The sequence below is a fragment of the Ambystoma mexicanum genome, chromosome 5q (genome assembly GCF_040938575.1).
Source record: "Ambystoma mexicanum isolate Mex_15411 chromosome 5q, UKY_AmexF1_1, whole genome shotgun sequence".
In the NCBI taxonomy this organism is placed as follows: domain Eukaryota; kingdom Metazoa; phylum Chordata; class Amphibia; order Caudata; family Ambystomatidae; genus Ambystoma; species Ambystoma mexicanum.
Genome location: NC_090933.1, coordinates 450,366,188 through 450,387,167, shown reverse-complemented (window position 1 = coordinate 450,387,167; position 20,980 = coordinate 450,366,188).

Below are 20,980 nucleotides of genomic sequence, written 5' to 3'. Positions count from 1 at the left end.
GACTCTCCGGCAGGAAGATCTCCTCTGTCGTCGGGAAGTGGTGAGTCGGTTCCGCAGGGCTCCACCGGAGGTGTCGTCGTGCAGGTCGGCTCAGCGTTACCCTCGTCGGATTCTTAGGTCCTGTGGCGACTTCTGAAGATCCAGTCCCAAAAGCCCTGCTTTTATGCAGAAAACCCCCATTCATTCAGCCTAGCTGTCAATCAACACATGCTAAGTGGTGAGCGGGGTGGCTCACCACTTGGGCCAATCACTCCAGAGTGCGACCGGAGTTGGCAAGGCAACTCGGTCCAGGGTGCCTAAACTCCCTCCCACACCCCTGTGGTAACCCAGACAGAATGGCACCACTTTGGAGGGTCTCTGTACAGAGCCCGCCAAAAGTGGAACAAAGGGCTCGACCTTTGGTTTAGGAGTCACAGAGACGACCACAGACGCCATTTTAAAAACCGAGTTCTGGCAGAAAATACCATCCGATAAACTTATTTAAGATAAGTAGACCGGTGGTACGTTAGAGATTAACGAGGAAAAGTATCAATCTCCAACAATGGGACGAATCCCATAGGGTTAGGTTCGGGGTTGAACATAACAAGTAGTTTCCACTGCCACCAGCCAAAACTCGACGAGGGGAGACGGGACAGTGCCCCCTCGAGTAACAGATCCAGGAGTAATCGAATTACCCCTACTTGTACGTCCACAATAAGATGGTTTGTACTAGTTCTGTTAGTAAATTTAGGTCTAGTAAAGCCAATGGTGACTTTACATGCCCGGGGAGACAGTAGTCAGTCCCCGGGTATGGAGTCTATGGTGGGGGTCCGCTAGGACGCCCCAGTGCTACGGCACATAGGGTGCGGTGTAACACACATAGAAAAACACATGAGACCCTATGGAGTAAAAGACCCCATAGCCCATAGAACACATTGACATTCAAAGGAATTACACACATACATGTCCAAGAGTGGGAGAAAAAGAGTCTCACTCTTGGCAGGATGGAAAAAACAAACTCCCGAAATCCAGCAAAGCTGCTGGGGGACTCACTAGGTTAGGAAATTCAGCCTAAACAGAGAATTCTCCCTAACAGTTCCGGATTGGCGTCATCATGTGGTTGCTCAGAGGGTAGGCACTGTCCCCTGGGGAGGTGTAAATGGTTGTGATTATTGGGGTTTGTGTATTTGTTTGTGTGTGTGTGACATGCATGCATGTGCAAGGGCATTTGTACTCACCTAGGAGCCAGGTGTCGCTATGCTGCCCAGCTCCCAGGGCCCGGCTCAGGGCGGACATTCTGTATATGAAACTGTCATGGGTGGAGCCAGGGTAGTTTGCATAGACAGAGGTGATGATTCCCTTTGCGTCGCATACCACCTGTACATTGATGGAATGCCAGTGCTTGCGGTTTCGGTAGATGTGCTCAGTGGCCCTAGGTGGATGTAGGGCCACATGGGTGCAATCTATGGCACCGAGCACTTTGGGGAAGTGTGCCACCCTGAAAAAATCCAGGACAACGGCCTGCCTTTCTGCGGGTGTTCTGGGCATGTATATGTGCCTGCGGACTGAGGGATGCGCTGTCATGATTGCCAGTACCTGGTGTAGGCAGCGTGACTGCATGGCCTGTTAGACCCCCCCCACTATGGCAGTTGTCCGCTCAAATGACCCAGTGGCCAAAAAATGCAGGACATTGAGCACCTTCTCCAAGGGGCTCAATGCTTGGGAGCAAAGGGTGGGGGATGTAAGGTCATCTTCCCACTCCCTGACCAGGTCTAGGATGATATGGGGTGGAAACCTATACCTGCCGTAGACCTGGTCGTCAGGCATCCCAAAAAGGCTTGTCGGTGGTGCGAAAATGCGTCCCCTGGCTATTCTCCTCCTCCTGCGGTGTCCCACGATCAGTGCTGTGACAAATGGGGCATTCATCGTAGCTGTATATACGTGTTTGTTGTTTGTGCACACTTTTATACTGTGCGCGGGGACACTTCCGCCTGCCTTCGTGTGGCGGGCGCGTTGATGCCTGTGTGCGTCTTTTGCCGTGCGCGGGTTTCCCGTATTCGAATCCATGAATACGGGTTGTTGGCATGCATGTGGGCGTTCCGTGTAGTTCCCTGCAGTACTTCCCCAGTTACGCCTTCTTTTTCACACGTTATTCCCCATTCCGCGTGTTACGCCCACTGTTCCGCACACTTTGGTTGTGTTCGCCACGCTATGTGCGCTTTTGCTGTGCGTGTAGCACACGCCGTGTGTGCCCGCATGCGCCATAGCAGGATTGGGCACACGGACAGCGGGAAACACGCACAGCGTCTTCCTTGAATCGCACGCGTGCGTGTGCGCTGCGTTTCTCACGCTTGCGCCACCTTGTGCCTGCTTGTGCTGGGATTTTCAGCGCACGTTTGCTCCATGAATCACCCCCAAAATGTTCAGAATGCAGTCAATAACTAGAATGCCGTAAATACCAGTAGTTAATGATTGCACTCTAAAGATTCTGATTGGCTTAGGGGAGCTCAATTACGATATCTATGTGGTAATCAAGATTATATTATGCTCTGATACAATTGATACCTACCATTCATATGTTTCAGAAAAGTGTTAATTTCTGCTTTAGGCAAAATTGCCAAAACAATTGTTACAGAAGAGAGAGGGAATAGGGGATTTGAACTGATAATATATGGTTGGTATAGCAACGGGCAATGTCATGGCATGAAAGCCAAATCACTCAAATCTCTTTTTACACACTCTTCTGCTGTAGTAATCAATGAAAAGTTCCCTATCAATATTTGCTCCAAACAGAAGCTTTGCAAGAAGCAAGTCAGACGCTGGGTTTTCCATTTACCAGCTGCACAATGTTTTCATATTGTGCCATTTGGGGCTCCACTCTCTGTACCCACACCTACCCCACTCCCACTCTCTTTACTCCCACCCAGAACCTCTATGTGTGCTGCCTGGGTTTTGTTTGGGCTATGTTCAGCTACTTATGACAGGTCCTCCCAGGCTGCTTTGTTCTTCATTATTTTGCCCCAACCAACTACCATCACCAACCCAGTACCCGCACTCTATGTACCCCCACCCACCCTACACCCACTATCTCTACACCCACCCAACCTACCCCTGCTCTCTCCACCCCAACCCATCCACAATACCACCACTCTCTCTAGCCCACCCAACAACAACCATCTCTACTCCACCCACCCTAGCCCCACTCTCTTTATCCCAACCCATCCACCCTAACACTGCTCCCACTACCCCCACCCAATCCCCACCCAAGCCCAACTCTCTCTAGCCCCACCAACCCACCATAGCCCCACTCTCTCCACCCCACCCACCGACCCTACCCCTGCTCTCTCTACCCCACCGCCCACCCTACCCACACTCTTTCTACCCCAAACCACCCACCCTAACCCCACTCTTTGTACCCAAGCCACCCTAACCCCACTCTCTCTAGTCCATCCACCCACTCTCTCTATACCACCCACCCAATCCCCACCCTCTCTACCTGCACCCACCCGATCCCCACTCTCTCTACCACCACCCATCCATTATAGCTCCACTCTCTCTAGCATCACACACCAACCCACCTGCCGCTCTCTCTACCCCCACCTTCCCTCCCTGCCCCCACCTACTTTAACCCACCCTACCCCCACTCTCTCAGATATCATCCACCCCACTCTAACTCTACAATCACCCACCCTCTACCCTGATCGACCTGCACTATCCAGACTCTCTCTACACCCACCCATACTACCCCCATGTTAACTACCCTCACCCACCCACCATCCCCCACACTCTCTATCCAACACTAACGCAAACTCTCTCAAACCCCAACCACTCTATCCCCACCCTTTCTACCTAAACCCACCCACCCTACCCATGCTTTCTCTATCCCAAACCACCCACCCTACCTCCATTCGCTCTACCATAACCACCAAACCCCTACTCATTCTAATCCACACTATTCCCATTCCATCTATACCACCCACCCACTCTACCCTGAATATCTCTTCGCCCACCCAATCCCCACTCTATCTACAATCACCCACCGACCCTATGCCAATTCTCTCTAACCCCCACCCACCTACCCTATGCCCACTCTCTCTAACTGCACTCATCCTAGCCTGACTCTCTACACCCTATCTCCACCCCCCTTACTCCTACTCTGCCTACCCCACCCAACCTACCTCCACTCTCTCTACCATCCCCCATACACCCTACCCGCACTCTCTCTATCCCACCCATCCACCCTAACCCCACTTTCTCTAACCCTGCCCACCCACCCAACCTCGAATATCCGTACCCCAACTCACCCACCCTATCCATACTCTCTCTACCCCACCCACCCATACTCTCCCTATCCCCACTGATCCACACTATCCCCACCCTTTCCAGCCCCACCCACCCATTGTACCCCACTCTTCCTACCCCCAGCCACCCTACCCCCACTCTTTTGAACACCATCCACCCACCCTACCTGCAATCTCTCTACCCCACCCATTCACCCGTCTCCCACTCTTTCTACCCCAACTCACCCACCCTACACGCACTATCTCTACCACCATCTGCCCACTCTACCCCATCACTTTCTGCCACCGTCCTCCCATCCTACCCCTATTCTCACCTCCTCACACACACTACCCCCACTCTCTCTAACCTCCATCCACCCTATCATGACTCTCTCAACACCCATCCAAACATCTGAAACCCACTCTTTCTACCCCCATAAGCTCCAAACTGCCTATGCCCCACCCACCCACCTTATCTAACCCATCCACCCTACCCCCACCCTCTATACCCCCACCCATCCTACGCCCACTCTCACTACTACCGCCCCCCACCCAACACCGACTCTCTCTATCCCACCCTACTCCCACACTCTCTAACCCCACCCACCATACCCTTAGTATCTCTAACCTAGTCCTCTCTACCATCACCAGACCCACCATATCCCCACCTCTCTACACCCAGCAACCCTACCCACACACTCTCTACCCCACCCAGACAACACCCAACCAACCACCACTATCTCTACCCCCACCAACCCACACTATCGCCACTCTCTCTAACCCCACTCAACCACGCTACACCCACTATCTCTACCCCCAACCACGTACCGTACCCCCATTCTCTCAACCACCACCCAACCATCACTCTCTCTACCCCACCCCCACACAGTAAAACTCCACCCACCCTAACCTGACTCCCTTTACACCCACCCACCTACCCAACCCCAACCCTGTCTACCCCGCCCACCCAGACTATCCCCACCATCTCTAACCCCACGGACCCCACCGCCACAAACACTCTAGCACCACCCGCCCACCTTACCCATCCTCCATCTATATATCCCTGCTCTCTATAACCCCACCTAAACTGCCAGCACTCTCTTCAACCCACCCATGCATCCTACCCCACTCTCTCTACCCCCACCTGCCCACCCTACCACCAATCAGTCTATCCACACCCATCCACCATACCCCACTCTCTCTACACCAATCCACCCACTATACACCCACTATCCCTACTGCCAAACACCCACCCTACACCCAATATCGCTACCCCCACCTACCCACCTTACCCCATCCACTCTACACCACTGACCCTACCCCCACTCTCTCAAACACCACCCCACCTACTCTTACCTTCAATACACCCACCCACCCTCTCTACCCTGACCCATCTGCAATATCCCACCCACCCTGCCCACACTCTCTCTAATCCACCTACTTGCCCTATCCCCACTCCCTCTATACAACCCACCCATCCTACCCTGACTATCACTTCCCCCACCCAGTCCCCATTCTCTCTACGTTCTACTACCACCAACCCAACCCCAAACTGTCTATCCTCACCAACTCACCCTACCCTCACACGTTCTACCCTCACCCACCCTATACCCACTTTCTCTAAACCTATCCACCCACCCTACCCCACTCTCTCTGACACCACCCACCATACCCACACTTTCTACCCTACCCGCTGTACCCCCATTCTTTACCCCCACCAACACTACCCCATCTCGCTCTGCTCTACCCACCCTACCCCCACTCTCTCTAACATCAATCACCCTATCCCCACTCTCTCTACCGTTAGTCACCCTAACCAAACCCTCTCTACCTTCAGCCACCCTACCCACACTTTTTGTACCCCATCCACCCTACCTCCATTATCTCTACCACACCCTCCCTACTTCCACTCGCTCTAACCCCATCCACCCTACCCTGACTCTCTCTACATCCACCCACCTACCTTACCCACACCCTCTCTACCCACACCCACCTACCCTATCCCCACTCTTTCTACCACCTCCCAACCTACCCACACCCTCTCTACCCCAAACACCATGCACTCTACAACACCCAACCAACCCCCACTCTCACTACCCCCACCCTCCCAACCTACAACCTCTCTCTCCCACCGTACACCCACTCTCTCTAACCCCACCCACCCTAACCTAAACCTCTCTACCAAAGCCCTTTCTCCCAACACAAAACCCACCCTATCCCCACCCTCTCTACCCCAACCCACCCAACAACACCCACCCTAACCCAATGCTCTCTACCCCACCCACCCTACCATCACTCTCTCTGTCCCAACCCATCCACCCTGCCCCTACACTCTCTACCCCACCTGCCAACCCTACCCCACTCTTTCTGCCACCACCCTGCCCCCACTCTCTCCACCCCACCCACCATACATCCACCCACTCTCTCCTATCCCATACACACCCACCCATCCACCAGACCATGGCCATCACTACCCACACCAACCCAAACTACCCCTAAACCATACACCTGTCCACCCACCCAACCCCAACCATCACTACCCCACCCACTGTAACTCCACTCTCACTAACCCCATCTGCCCTACCCTGATTCACTCTACATAAATCAAACACCCACCCTGCCCCACCCTCTCTACCCCCACACTGTCTACCCTCACCCTCCCAGCCTATCCCCACCTTGTCTACCCCTAGCCACCCAAACACACCATCTCTACAATAGCTACTCACCCTATGGCAACTGTCACTAGGCCCACCCTCCCACCAAACACTCAATCTTTCTATCCCACCCTACCCCAAATCTCAACCCCCACCAACACTATGTATCCCAACTTTCTCTAGTCCCACCCACCCTATCCCCACTTTCTCTACCCCCACTCACTCACCCTATCCCCACTTTCTCTACAACACCCACCCCTACCCCCACTTTCTCTACTTCCACCTGCCATACCTCTACTCTCTCCACCCCCACCAGCCCTCACCACCCCCACTTTAACTATCCTACCCCTTCTTTCTCTACCCCATCCACCAACCCTGCCCCCACTATGCCTGCCACCACCCATCCTACCCCCACTCTCTCTAACCCCAACCACCTACCCTACCCCCACTCTCTCTACAGCCGTCCAACCTACCCCACTCTCACTACACCCACCATCACAGCCTACCCCATTCTCTCTAGCCCACTCTACCCCCACTCCCTCTAGCCCCACTCACCCTATCCTAAGCCTCTTAAATCCATCCCTCTCCACACCAACCCACTCTACCCCCACCCACCCACCCTTTCTATCCCCATGCACCTGCACTACCCCTGCTTTCTCCCTACCTCCGTCCACCCACCCTACCCTTCGTCTTGGGAGGTTACCTCAGGGGCAACACGCTCGTCTTGGAAGCAAGACGACGCGGAGCAACATAGGTTCAATCACTGGGTCCTCTGGGTATCAAGCACATTATAAATAATCAATTACAATTACCCCCACTTTCTCTACCCCACCCACCATACCTCTACTCCCCCTACCCTCACCCATCCTCCCTTCCCCTACATTCTCTACCCCATACACCCACCCTCCCCCCACTATCTCTCACACCACCCACCCTACCCCCACTCTCTCTACCCCATTCACCCCCTAGCCCCACTCTCTCTACAGCTGCCCAACCTACCCCCACTCTCACTACCTCCACCCTCCCAGTCTACGCCATTCTCTCTACTCAACCCTACCCCCACTCCTTCTAGCCACACTCACTCTACTCTAGCCTCTCAAGCCCAATCCTTTCTAACCCCACCCACCCAAACCTATCTCCACCTTATCTATCCTCACCCCCTGAGCTACCCCTGTTCTCTCTGCCCCCATCGACCCACCTTAGCCCCAATCTCTCTACAGCTGCCCAACCTACCCCCACTCTCACTACCTCCACCCTCCCAGCCTATGCCATTCTCTCTATTCAGCCCTACCCCCACTCCCTCTAGCCACACTCACCCTACTCTAGCCTCTCAAGCCCAATCCTCTCTACCCCCACCCACCCAAACCTATCTCCACTTTTTCTATCGCTTTGCCCCGCACTACCCCTGCTCCCTCTACCCCAACACACACACCCTAAACCCCACTATCCCTTCCCCCACCCACCCAATCCCACCCTCTCTTCCCACACCCACCCAATCCTTACTTACTCTACCCCCACCCACCCAACCCCCAACCTGTCTATCCCACACACCCATCCTTCTCCACCACTGCTTACCACAACCAACCTACCCACACTCTCTCTAACCCCACTCACCCACCATACCCCCACACTCTCTACCGACACCCACCTTACCCCCACTCTCTTTCCCAAACCACCCACCCATAATACCCCCACTCTCTACCCCACCCACCGTACCCACTCTCTCTACCCAGGGCCATCTGACTGTACGCTCTCTACTGCCACCCTGTCAACTCAGGGCTGAATGGAATTTACTGGAACCCCTGCATCTTAGACAGAGAAAATAATGTACTCAACAGTTTGGAAAGGATTAACCTTTCGACACACAACAGGTCGACCTTAAAGCAGGCTATATTGAACATTTAGCCTCATACATAGAAGAATACGAGTCCGTAGTACCTCAAATTGTGGTCAGTACCAATTGCAAAAGAGATAGGGCCTCATTACGAGTATGGAGGTAGCCATGCCCTTAATAAGTACCGGGTTCCTCCAATGAGGACTTACCGGGCTATTCCAACCATGGAGAACCCGGTAGTCCTCATTGGAAAAACCCATCCCCATTCCCATTTGAGCCCCCATAGGGGAATGGGGAGGGAGCTAATAACGGGCCCATTATTAGCTCCCTGGTCCCCTCGCGGGACCTGCTAAGGACGCCTGGTTTAACCAGGCGTCCTAACCGGGTCCCGTATTGGAACCTCGTAATAGGGCGTCCCGTAATGAAGGGTGCTGGTCCCGTACTGGCACCCTTCATTACGGGAGCACCATGGCCGTAATGAGGCCCATAGTGACCTTAACCAAAAACTTAATAATAAGAATATCGCTGTAACGTCACTGTAATTTGAACAGAAGTTCCTGTTTGATGCACATTTTATTGCACTGCATGTAGCTACAGCTAGATGAATAATGTATATGTTTTCATAAACAGGGCATTTCGACTTAAGACTACAAGTCGAGGTTAGTCATTTTCTGCGACTGTTTGGTAACTCAAAGGTACATATGCCTTTGGGTGTGTTATAATTATAATTCCCCACATATGTTCAGGTCAACAGATGAAAAGTAAGAGATTATAATTGGTTCATGAAGGACAACTTAAAGCACTGAAGATGGATATAGAACAATATCTGAAACGTGTTGGCTAATTTGGATAATCATTTGGGTTGAACGTAGTACAAGTGTTAAATATTAATGATACCTGTGCGTAAATTGAACACTTGTATTTGACATATTGTTGTTTGTGTTTAGGGTCCACAGAAACGTGGGTAACTTTAATTCCTAGCACATGAACTGCCCAAGGTACAGTGGCAACGTTATAATTAGTTAGGATCTATGAATTTGTTTTTTTGAAAAATCATTATATTAAATGAGGTTGTTATGAATTCCTGCTTTGTAAGCATTTTGACTTAGAAATCCACAGAAGTGCATAGTCCGAAAAGAGTGCATGTGGGTCACCTGTGGGCAACTACAGCCTGTCTTCTTGTTGTTTTGAACCACTGTCACCATTGGCCTGGTGACCAGACCCATATGCACCAGAAAAGTAAGATTTTATATTAGAACATACTGAATAAAGATGACGAAGTAGTGCTCCTCTCTCTTCCAATTATATAGTCTCTGCATGCACATATATTAGCCAACATTATCAACAGCATAAAGATATCCCAAGACTCCAGATCCGATGGGCTGTGTTGTGCTCTAGTAAAGAAAAATCCTTTGTGGTGGGCTAAACATTTACGTAGCTCATTCCTTGTGATCAGGTAAACCAACCAGTTGCCTAACTCATGGACTGATAGCATAATAGTCCCTGTATTCCAGAAAGGTCTACATAACAATCCCAGTAATTACAGGACTGGGGCGATGATGGATGGCCCAGCTAAAATCTGTGCTTGTGTCTTATTTCTAGAGCTAAATGCTTGGCTTGAGGAGAATAGCGTTATACCTTTCAAAAAACATGATTTTGTTAAAAAACGAACTTTATAGATAATGTTTGACCCTGGTAACTATTGTGCAGCAGGCCAGACTTATTCAAAATCAGTCAATATTTCTATCAATTGTTGACTTTTGTCACAGTTAATAGAGGCCGCCTAAGACATACATTTTTAAAATGGAATGTACCAGTGGGCTTGGTGAGAATGATCATGGCTCTTCACTCCTCTGCTATGGTGAGAGTTAGGCTTAACAGGTTGGCACCAGTGACAGACTGGATATCCACTCACAGGCAGCTCAAGCAGGGATGCATATTGGCACCGACTCGCTTTAATCTTTACCTGGCTGATCTGTTCTCAGCTTTAACATCACCTAATATTTATCCTCCTAAATTAGGTGATCGTGGAATTAATTGGTTGTGGTAGGCGGACGGCCTCGTCCTCCTGGATAGTGCTCCCAAGTGACTCCGGGATCAACTTAGCCTTAACAGCACCAACACCAAGCTGAATGGTCTAAAAATCAAAAGAGCAAAAAACAAGATCATGACTTTTTATCCTAGTCGCAATTTCAAGAAAAGGAGATTTAAGTGGACCTTAAATGAAGAAAAGGTAGAAGTAGTGATCTAATTCAAATATCTTGCTTTCAATATTGACAATACGCTGAATTGGAGTCTGCAAATTAATGAAAACACAAATGATGGTCAACCAACAAACCGGTGCTCTCAGAGCGTTTGCCCACAAGCATGGCGGCTATTCCGAGAATTTCATACTGAAGGTTTATCATACTAAAATACTTCACACAATCTTATATGGTGCTGAAATGTGGGCCTCACAGCTTGTCAACAAGATTGATTTAATGGAGAGTAAATGTCCAAAAGCATTTATCAGGCGTCCTGCTAGTGTACAGTTCTAGTATGTGGACTCTGAATCTAATACCTGCTGGTTAGGCACAACTCTTACTGTATGTCATTTCACTTATCACTTGAAATGTATGAATTCTACTGATATTTATTTGTTATCAAATACTGCACGCAGCTAACTTTCACGCTCAGTCCTATTAGGAGCGAGTGTGATTGATTACATATTTAGAGCTGTAAGAAATTGGAGACCACGTTTGCCTGTCAATAGCATGGATGTTAACTAAACAGGACATATATACAACGTTAACTAAGAAACTGAGAATATATTTGTGAGCACTGTAGTAGACTTGGCTGTGAAGATCAACAGTGCCCCAGTTGTGCAATACCCATTAAAAAATACTAATATTCCTGCATACATCTTTTCCTTCCCTAACACTCAATTGCTATGGGAACACATAAGGATAACAATGTAATATAGTAAAATCATAGGAAATCAGTGGAGCCAGGCAAAACATCATCAGAACTGTGTGAACTTGCAGGGTCTGGTTTACAGAAAGTATTGTGTGGCACATAAGCAAATTACACCAGAAAAAGGCACTATTCGTAGCGCAAAAATAAATACCCTGATTTACAGATCGGCCTCTGCGCAGGTACCCTGCTCTGTGTGCCATGTCCACGAGCCTTACGTGAGGCGGCGGGACTGGCCAGTGCAAAGACCAAGAAGGGGGCAGAATATGCAAACGCCCTCATGAAACCAGAGAAATGATGGATAAGATATGCGTGGTGAGGGATGCAAAGTCATAACGCACAAACACGCCCCATGAAGTGCAAACAAACCTGTATGTTTAGATTCACCTCTGCATCTGCGCAAACAAAAAAGCACACAAATCCTACCGCCACCCGTGACTAGGCACAAGGTGACACTGCGCCATGCCTTCACCAACATGGCCGTCTCTGCATTTCTTGCATACCTACTGCTACATGACATGGAAGGAGGAGGGCCGGAATCTACCATACATGCACAACAATATTTGACATGCCCGATGAGGAAATGTATGGCATATATCACTTCCCCCAATGTCATCCTTGAATCGTCCAGTGAGTGGGTGAATGACCTGGTGTCACAAACCATGTGCTCACAGCCAATACCACCCTTGGTGAAAGTCCTAACTGCACTCCACTTCCTGGGGACCAGCACTTTCCAACAGACCACTGCCATTCTCGTGGGAAGTTCACAGCCCACACAATCACGCTGCCTCAAACAGGTCCTAAACCGCATCATTGCCCGTGTGCACAGCCACATAGGCATGCCATGCAACGTGAAGGCAAGGCAAAGAGTGGCACAAGAATCCTACACAGTTGCCCAGTTCTCATGGGTACTTGGGCAATAAATTGCACACCTGTCACACTACAACCCCCATGAGCCACTGAACACATCATAGGAACAGAAATAATTGGCATTTGCTGAATGTGCAGGTAATCTGCGATGCAAAGGGTCACATAATGCATGTGAATGCAAACTACCATGGATGCACTCATGACAGCTACATACTACACCATTCCCTCATCCATCAGGCACGGTCATCGGGACCATACGGCAACAAGTGGCTCATTGTTGAGTGTTAGCCAGCATACAACCAAAAACACACTGAAGGGCGGTCACATTCAATACAAACCACCATACCAGCACATACCATAACAAAATACTATTTTTGTCATCCATATGGGACAGTGCATATCCGTTATCACCATGCCCGATGACGCCTATCCAAAATCCCACAACACCAGCAGAGGCCCACTACAATACAGCACACATTGCGATCAGAGGAATAATTGAGCTGACATTGGAGTGCAGAAATCACGGTTCTGCTGCCTTCACCATTCACGTTGAGTACTGTTGTATGCACCAGCTGTGTCATGTAAAATCATATCGGCATGTTGCATCTTGCATAAAAGAGCCACACGTTGTAGCATACTGATTTAGGTTGTAGCCACAGCTACAAGCAGTACCCATACCAATGGCAGGCCAAAGGGTGAGGGACCAGCACATACGCAATCAGCTTGTCCAGACATACTTCACATGAAAAACATCCAGCGTGAAAGTCACACCATACCCGCATCCCAGAATGTCATTGATGATGAAACATGGCAAGTCCAGTTGGGCCATACACAACTACCTGAGATCAGCATGCCAGGGTAAACATGTGGTGTGTGCCTCAATATCTGTAAAAAACACACATATCCTTCATCTACAACCTCATAGAAAAACATGAAAACACGGGCAGTGTCACTAATATTACACATTGTATACCCAAAGGCCCTCACAAAAGCATACAAATACAGACAACAGGATCAGTTGGCAACACACATCAACTATAAAAGTCACATGGACATGAGCCATCAAACAATGACAAACCAAGAGCATGGACACCATCCCATATTAAGTCACTACCATTACCCGTTGACGAGGCCTGAACCCACAATAAGTATGTTATGCAGAATCATATGCAGTACCCTTTGGGAACACCACACACAATTAAGACTACAAGTGTAAGTACAATTTCACCTTTGGTACAAGCCTGTACTACACAGTAAAGTGGTAGCGATGGCTGAGCAGCCAGACTTATATCAAGAGTAAACTGAGCAGTACAAGAGATTACACAACGGACAACAATTACTATGGTTCAAAATAACACTGATTCATGGTTTCAGAGTAAAAGAATATACATTTATTTACACCATCAGTTATAAAACAGTTCACTATCGTAAAGCGGCAGAAAGTCACAATCTTAATATACTACACAACACCCAACCAATTCTGGACAAGTGAAGCTCAAACTGAAGTGTGAGTAAAATGGCACTCGAGCAATTTAAAAGGGAGAAAAAGACGAGGATTTTCAAAATAAATAACACCAACAAGTTATAGGCAGGGCAATCTAGAAAAGGCTACTACATTTAGGATTCAAATCAATAGGCCTGGGCCAATGTTAATGGTTCAGAGTCTTTGCAGAGGATCACACAGTTCAGAGTAGTTTGCGGTTAAGTCTTTGCCAAGAGATCAAAACGAAGTTGGTCGGAGGAAAAGTTATTCAAAGGACAAGAGAAGAACAAGCCTTCAGAGAGGCGAAAGATTTCAAGCACCTTCACCGCAGTCGGACGGAACGAATGACCGGATTTGCACAGTACCTTAAATGGAGAAGAATGCTGTAGCTGAGGCAGTTGTTCCTGGCAGTTCCTGCAGGCTCACGGTTCCTGAAGCAACTGTTGTGGTGACAAGAAGGAGGACGTCTGGAGGGTCCTGCACTGCCCAGGGAAGAAGCCAGCAGCGGTGCAAAACATCAAATAAAAGGTGCGCTCCTTAAATCCCAAACAGGTTTCGTTCCTCCTGGCTATCCGGTTCACTGCAGCAATGCACAGCAAATTCAACCAGGAGAGGGAGGCCGGCGTTTGGTTTTTGGCGAGCTGGTTGGTCCCACCAAGCTCAAGGAAAGAAGATTCTTTGCAGATCTTCTCTGTCGTCGAAGTTTCAGGCGATTTGGACCTGCAGCAGGGCTTCACCGGGATGTCCAGTAGTTGCAGCAGTCGTCTTCCTTCAGCTTCTCTTTGGTTCTCTCGATCCAGTGGCGACTCTGCCTTCCTGTCCCAGAGACTGGCTTTTTATGCACCAAATCCCCCATTCACATGGCCTGGCTGTCAATCACACAGCAGGATGGCTGTCCTTGCAGGACAGTCACCTAGCCAATCGAACTAGAGTGCGACTTGGATCTCCAAGGAGACCCTGTGCAGAGGGCCTCAAACCCCCTCCCTCACATCCTGTCCACTGAGACACTCAGGCACCCAAGGAGGGCTTTTGTGCAGAAGCCCGCCAAAGGATGGCGAACAAAGGAACAAAACCTGGTTTGGCGCGCAGAGTAAAACACGATAAAGACCTTTACAAAAAGAAATGGCGAATAAACTCAACCGGAACCAAATAAAAATAAAAGGAGTCCAGCGGGTTAGCGTTTGAGGCTACCACCATAGCCTCTTACAGTACTGAGGCTATTTTCATAGCTTGTGGTAGAATAAAAATGGTAGATACCACTGCCACCCAAAAAACCTCAGAGAAAGGGGAACAAACTAAAGTTCCATGAGAATCAGACAAAAGGGGATAACTATTAATCCCTCCAGTACTTTATTGGAAGATAGGTTGTACTGGGTCTGTAAATTTAAAAAGACTAGTAAAGTCAATGGAAACTTTGCATGTTCTGGGAAACAGTAGTCAGTCCCAGAAAATGGAGTTTAAAGGGAGAAGTCTGAAAAGACAACCCCGTGTCACTGCACTGAAGGTGCTGTGTGACACACAGTAAAAAGATGATGCCTATGGAGTTGGTGAGACTCCATATCCATGAACACAAAAAGTAAAACACACTGAAAATGAAGTACAAAGCCCATAAATATAGCAAAAGAGCTGGAGGGCTCTAAGGTAGAGGGAATTTAGCACTTGGGTGAGAGATCTCCCTAACAAAGTACAATGTAAATGACTGATTCTCACCCCGATAATAAGCATGTACCACTGAAATGCCACTGAAATCAGACCCCTACCCCTTGCGGAGGGGCCACAGGCTTTTGTGGGACGGGAGATGCCAGGGCAGTGGGAGAACTGGCAGCTGCATGCAGCATCCGCCCAAGATTGGCTGGGGGCAGCTTTAATGCTGCACCAGCACAACAAAGCATGTGCAGTGTCTGACTTGGTGGGAGTGGGGCAGCTCACCATAACACTAGGTGTGCTGGTGCCTCATCGGCAGGGCCACATGAGTACAGGTGCCTCCACGGCACCCTCCCAGGGGCCTCCACGGCACCCTCCCAGGGGCTGTCCATAGGGCAACGATGGACTGGGCACACAGGGGGCAGGGTGGGTGGGGGTAATACCCTTGTATGGCAGTGGGCCGACGGGCCAGGGAACATTCCCACAGTAGGTGTACAGCACAGCATGACAAAGTGACTTAGCACACAGGCTGGACTTTGCCCTGCACCCTTAAAGAAAATAAAAGCAGAATTCACACATCACAGCATACAAACACTTGAAATGTACAAGGAAAGCTGCTGCATGTCACCAAAATAATCCCCCCTTGTCGAAGGTGAGACTCGGGTGCATAGGATGCACAAGAATGATGGACTGGCTACCTGACAACAATCATGGAAGGATATGGCATTGAAGGAACACAGAACATGACACCTAATAATCCAAGAACAAAACAAAATGGCAGTGTATGGGCCAGGACCAGAAACACGTGCACATTAGCACCACAAGTGGACACACTACCACGATGCAGCAGGTTCCTAAACAACATACAGAATAATTTAAATTGTGCAAACCCCCATGTCAGCTCTCTGTGACAATCACCCGCAGAACACCAGAAAGACACATCCATGCATAACCCTACCTGTGCCACATTAGGACAGTACTGGAATGCATAGGACAACAAACATGCCAATGCCTGGCATAGACTACCTTACCTTGTGTCACTGCTATTGAGCTGTGCATCCCCACCACCTCCAGCTAACACTGTGCCTCCTCATTTTTATCAGGATGGTCAGTTTCCAGCAGTGGGAATGGGGAATTGGATTAAAGGAGAGTGGCATGTTTGCATTCACAGGGTGAGTGTGAGCTGGCTGTGCAAAGTGACCAGAAAAGAAAACAGATATATGACAATTAGAGTGCATGTACACTGTCACATATATCCCACTCATAATGCACTTCATGGGTCCATATTATGGTTACCTGCATGTTCAATCATGTCACTTGGGAAACCAGCATGCCAGCTAATGTCACTGAACATGTTAATCTGAACATGCCACGTTCAGAATCACTTGCAAAGTTCCACCGTCAGGGTAAAGGTCGGGCATCAGTCTTGGTGACTGCATTAAGAGCTCCATAGTCCACACAGAATCTCAACTCCTTGGATACTGCCTTTGGCACTAGTACAACTGGACTAGACCATGGACTTGTAGATGGCTCTATTACCCCAAGATCATCTTGTTGATCTCCTCCTTTATGTGGGTTCTTACAAGAATAAAGGGAAGGTCACCAAAGAACATGGCTCCTGTGTTTGTCATTGAGTGTGCATGTGAAGAGCCCGACTCAGCAGTATAACAACTGGCAACGAAGGGAAACGAGCCCCAGCAGTGCCATGACAGAGGTGAGCCCAGCAGCATGAAGGTGCCCAGCAGAAAGGAGGGTGCGGCGGACCCGACCCGGCAGAGAGCATGTGCCAGGCAGCAGCAACACGGAGGACGAGGAAAGTAGAAAAGCAGAGCCCTGCAGCAAAGAGTTGTGGCGACCGCACAGTGGTGAGGGGCTCGTGCGCCCACCAATAATGGTGGACCGTATACACAGCATGTGGATGGCCTGTGTGCCCAGCAGCATCCGGGGCCTGTGTGCCCGCAGTGATCGAGAGCCTGTGCGCCCACAGTGAAGGTGGGACCGAGTGCCCAGCAGGTTGCAAGGCCCGTGTGCCCAAAGTGAAGGAGGGCCTGTGTGCCCAGCAGCAGAGGAGATGGAGGGCCTGTGTGCCCAGCAGCATCCTGGGGCCCGTGTGCCCGCAGTGAAGAGGAGCCCAGCAGCCGTGCGCCCGCAACAGAAAGCGACCTGTGAGGATCTCCGGAGGAGGGCCCGTGAGCCCAGCAGAAGGAAGACGTCGCGGGAGCCCACCCCGACAGCAGAGAGGACCGCTGGACGCAGCCCAACAGAAGGAGGAGCCGTGGGAGCCCACCCCGACAGCAGAGATGACCGCCGGACGCAGCCCAACAGAAGGAGGAGCCGCGGGAGCCCACCCGGCAACAGAGAGGATCGCTGGCCGAACACCAGCTGAAGGAGGAGCAGCCGGGCATTGTTCAGCAGAGCTGTCAGGATGAATCCAACAGCGGGTGGAGGCCGACCCAGAAGCGGACCCCAGCAGGAAGAGGAGTCGCCGCCAGTAGCAGCCCCAACGGCGAGAGCGAGATGCCGGGAGGAGTACGCGGCTACTGCAGGACCGATCCCCGTTTCTCCCACAAAGTGACATTGGGAAAAATGAAGTAGTGAACATAAAGGCCAGAAAGTGGGGCCCAATAGCATTAACCCTGTATCTCCCCACAAAGTGACATTGAGAAAAGTGACACTCAGAGAGGAATACGAAGAAGTGGAAATAAAGGCCACAACGCAGGGCCCAGTAGTATTAACCCTGCGTTTCCCACATGGTGACAGTGAAAAAAAAAAATACGAAAGTAACAAAGGCAATGAAGGGACCCGCGGTTGGCCCTATTATAACAAACCAGCAGGTGGAAACCAACTATAAAGAAAGGACACACAGCAGTGCGTGGGATAAGTGACCACACACCGGCACCACACGAACACAGAAGAAACGGTGCTCCGACTCCGAAGAAATGAAACCCAACGCCTCACCCCATTTGACCACAGTGACTCAGGAAGCAAGCACACAAGCCACGCCCATCGCATGACCCCAGGGAAAAAACACCAATTTGGGGGAACGATAAGTGTTCAACCCATTTCAGCACGCACACAACCACCATCAGAACCACGGTGCCCCACCACCAAACCGCCCAAAGGTGAGGTGCCACCCCAACAAAGCCACGCCCGCCACAGAAACCCCACGAGAGGACACCAAACAAGGGGACACAGAAAGGGCCCACGAGACAACCACCTGAACACCAATACCAGCACCAACAGTGTAGCCACTCCCCACCCTACCGCCAAGGTACAATCATGACGGACCCAGCACAGGCAGCGGCGGATACAGGGACAACCTGCATTACCAATGCCAGCCCCACATCACATGCTGCCGCCATGAGAAGACCCGACCCATTTGCCGTGCAGCCACACCACGACCAAGGAACAAGATGGGAAGAATGGGTCGAAGCGTTTGAAGACTTTCTAGGCGCAATTGGGAACAAAGACCCGCCAACAAACTCAAACTCAGCATATTCAGGAACCTGGTAGGAAAAGAGGTAAAGGACATCATCAAGACAATTCCAGCAACAGACAAAACCACATGCCAACGCCTCGATGCAGTCAATGACAAGCTCATAGTAGGCTCCAACAAAGACTATGAGCACCTTGCATTCAACCACCGCAGACAGCATCCACACAAATCCATTGAAGAGTTTGTCGTACGTCTCCAGCAGAAGATAGCGAACTGCGATTTTCCCAACTTCAATGACGAAGACGTTATAAGACTGAGGATCATAGAAGGGTGCACCTCTTCAATGCTCAGAAAACATCTTCTTAAAAAGCCCCTACCCCTAGCAAAAATACTAAATTTGGCAAAAACATATGAGAGAGTTGACGCACAGGCAGCCGCCATTGAGAGGCAAATTGACCGCAACGCCATTGCGGCCCTCACGGAAAGGCAACCGCAACAGTCCAAGCCCACTCAACCCTGGAGACGGCAAAAACTGAGAAGACGCTGGCAAGAAAGCCCGAGCAAAGAGCAATGCCACGGGTGAAGGTGGAAACACACCCACAGACAACCATACCCAGCCTTTGGACGAACATGCTGGCGCTGTGGCCAGGAAGGTCACCTTCAAAGAATGTGCAGAACAGGACCACCCACAAGCTCGGCATGCCAACTAACACCCCAGGCAAGACACCCGAGTACGCCTAGAGCACTGTTAGACATCAGGAAAGACATCAAGGACATGATCGCCAGCCCACCCAGAGGTTTCAGGCATGCACACCCCCTCTACCCTGAGCTAGCCCACCACAAAGGGGACGGACCGTCACTTGGCACATGAACCCCACCCATTCTGCGAGAGTACTATGAGCTTCGCAACTGCCCAGTACCCTTTGAAATACCGTACTGGGGGAAAATGGAAGTCACAGAAAATGTCAGTACAAGGCAACAGTACCAGACAAGGGCGGAAGAATGCCCCCTAGACAAAACCCAAGACCATGCCGTCCAATGGAGGACGGCACAGTCAGAGCAGCCTAAAGGACAGTCACAACGTGACTCAACCCAAGGAGAACGCAGAGTGCCGGACACCATCTGCATGATACCGAGTCCCACCAGAGGACACAGCCGTCTAATTAACTGGACAGCACTACAGCACGCACTCATCAGCGTCCACTATAGGCCATTCAAAGTAACCCACAAGAAGGACCACGCGCCTGAGCAAGATGCTGGAGAGACAAGTAAAGCCAAAGGACAGACGAACAGAGCAGATCCCATCCTAGCGAGAGGGGACAAAGAACAAGTGACAGGTACGACAAGGAACTACGGCAAAATGATGCCAAATGACTCCCTCCTCCACGAGTTATACTTTGAAGAGCATGAACCAACAAAAAGGGAGGTGATCGAGATGGAGGAAAAAGAGTGCAGAGGAGACCCACGAGCAACCAAGCACACCCCATCGAACCAAAAAGAGACCCCAACGGCTCATCGAGCAAATGTAACCTGGGAAGTTTCATGTTAAGCAAGGGGGAGGTGTTGTAAGGGGAAAAGGACAGATCCCCTTTAAGAGGGGAGCTCAATACTATGGGAGGGAGCTGGAAGTGGGAGGAAAGGGAGGGGCAAGGGAAGTCAGTATCGAGAAGGAGGAATAAAGGAAAGGTCACCAGAGAACATGGCTCCTGTGTTTGTCATTGAGTGTGCATGTGAAGAGCCCAACTCAGCAGTATAACAAGGACACAGATCTAAGATGGTTTATCATTCAAAAAGTGACACCGACCATAAGAGGAGGAGACCTCAACAAGACCTTGACTCAACTAGAAC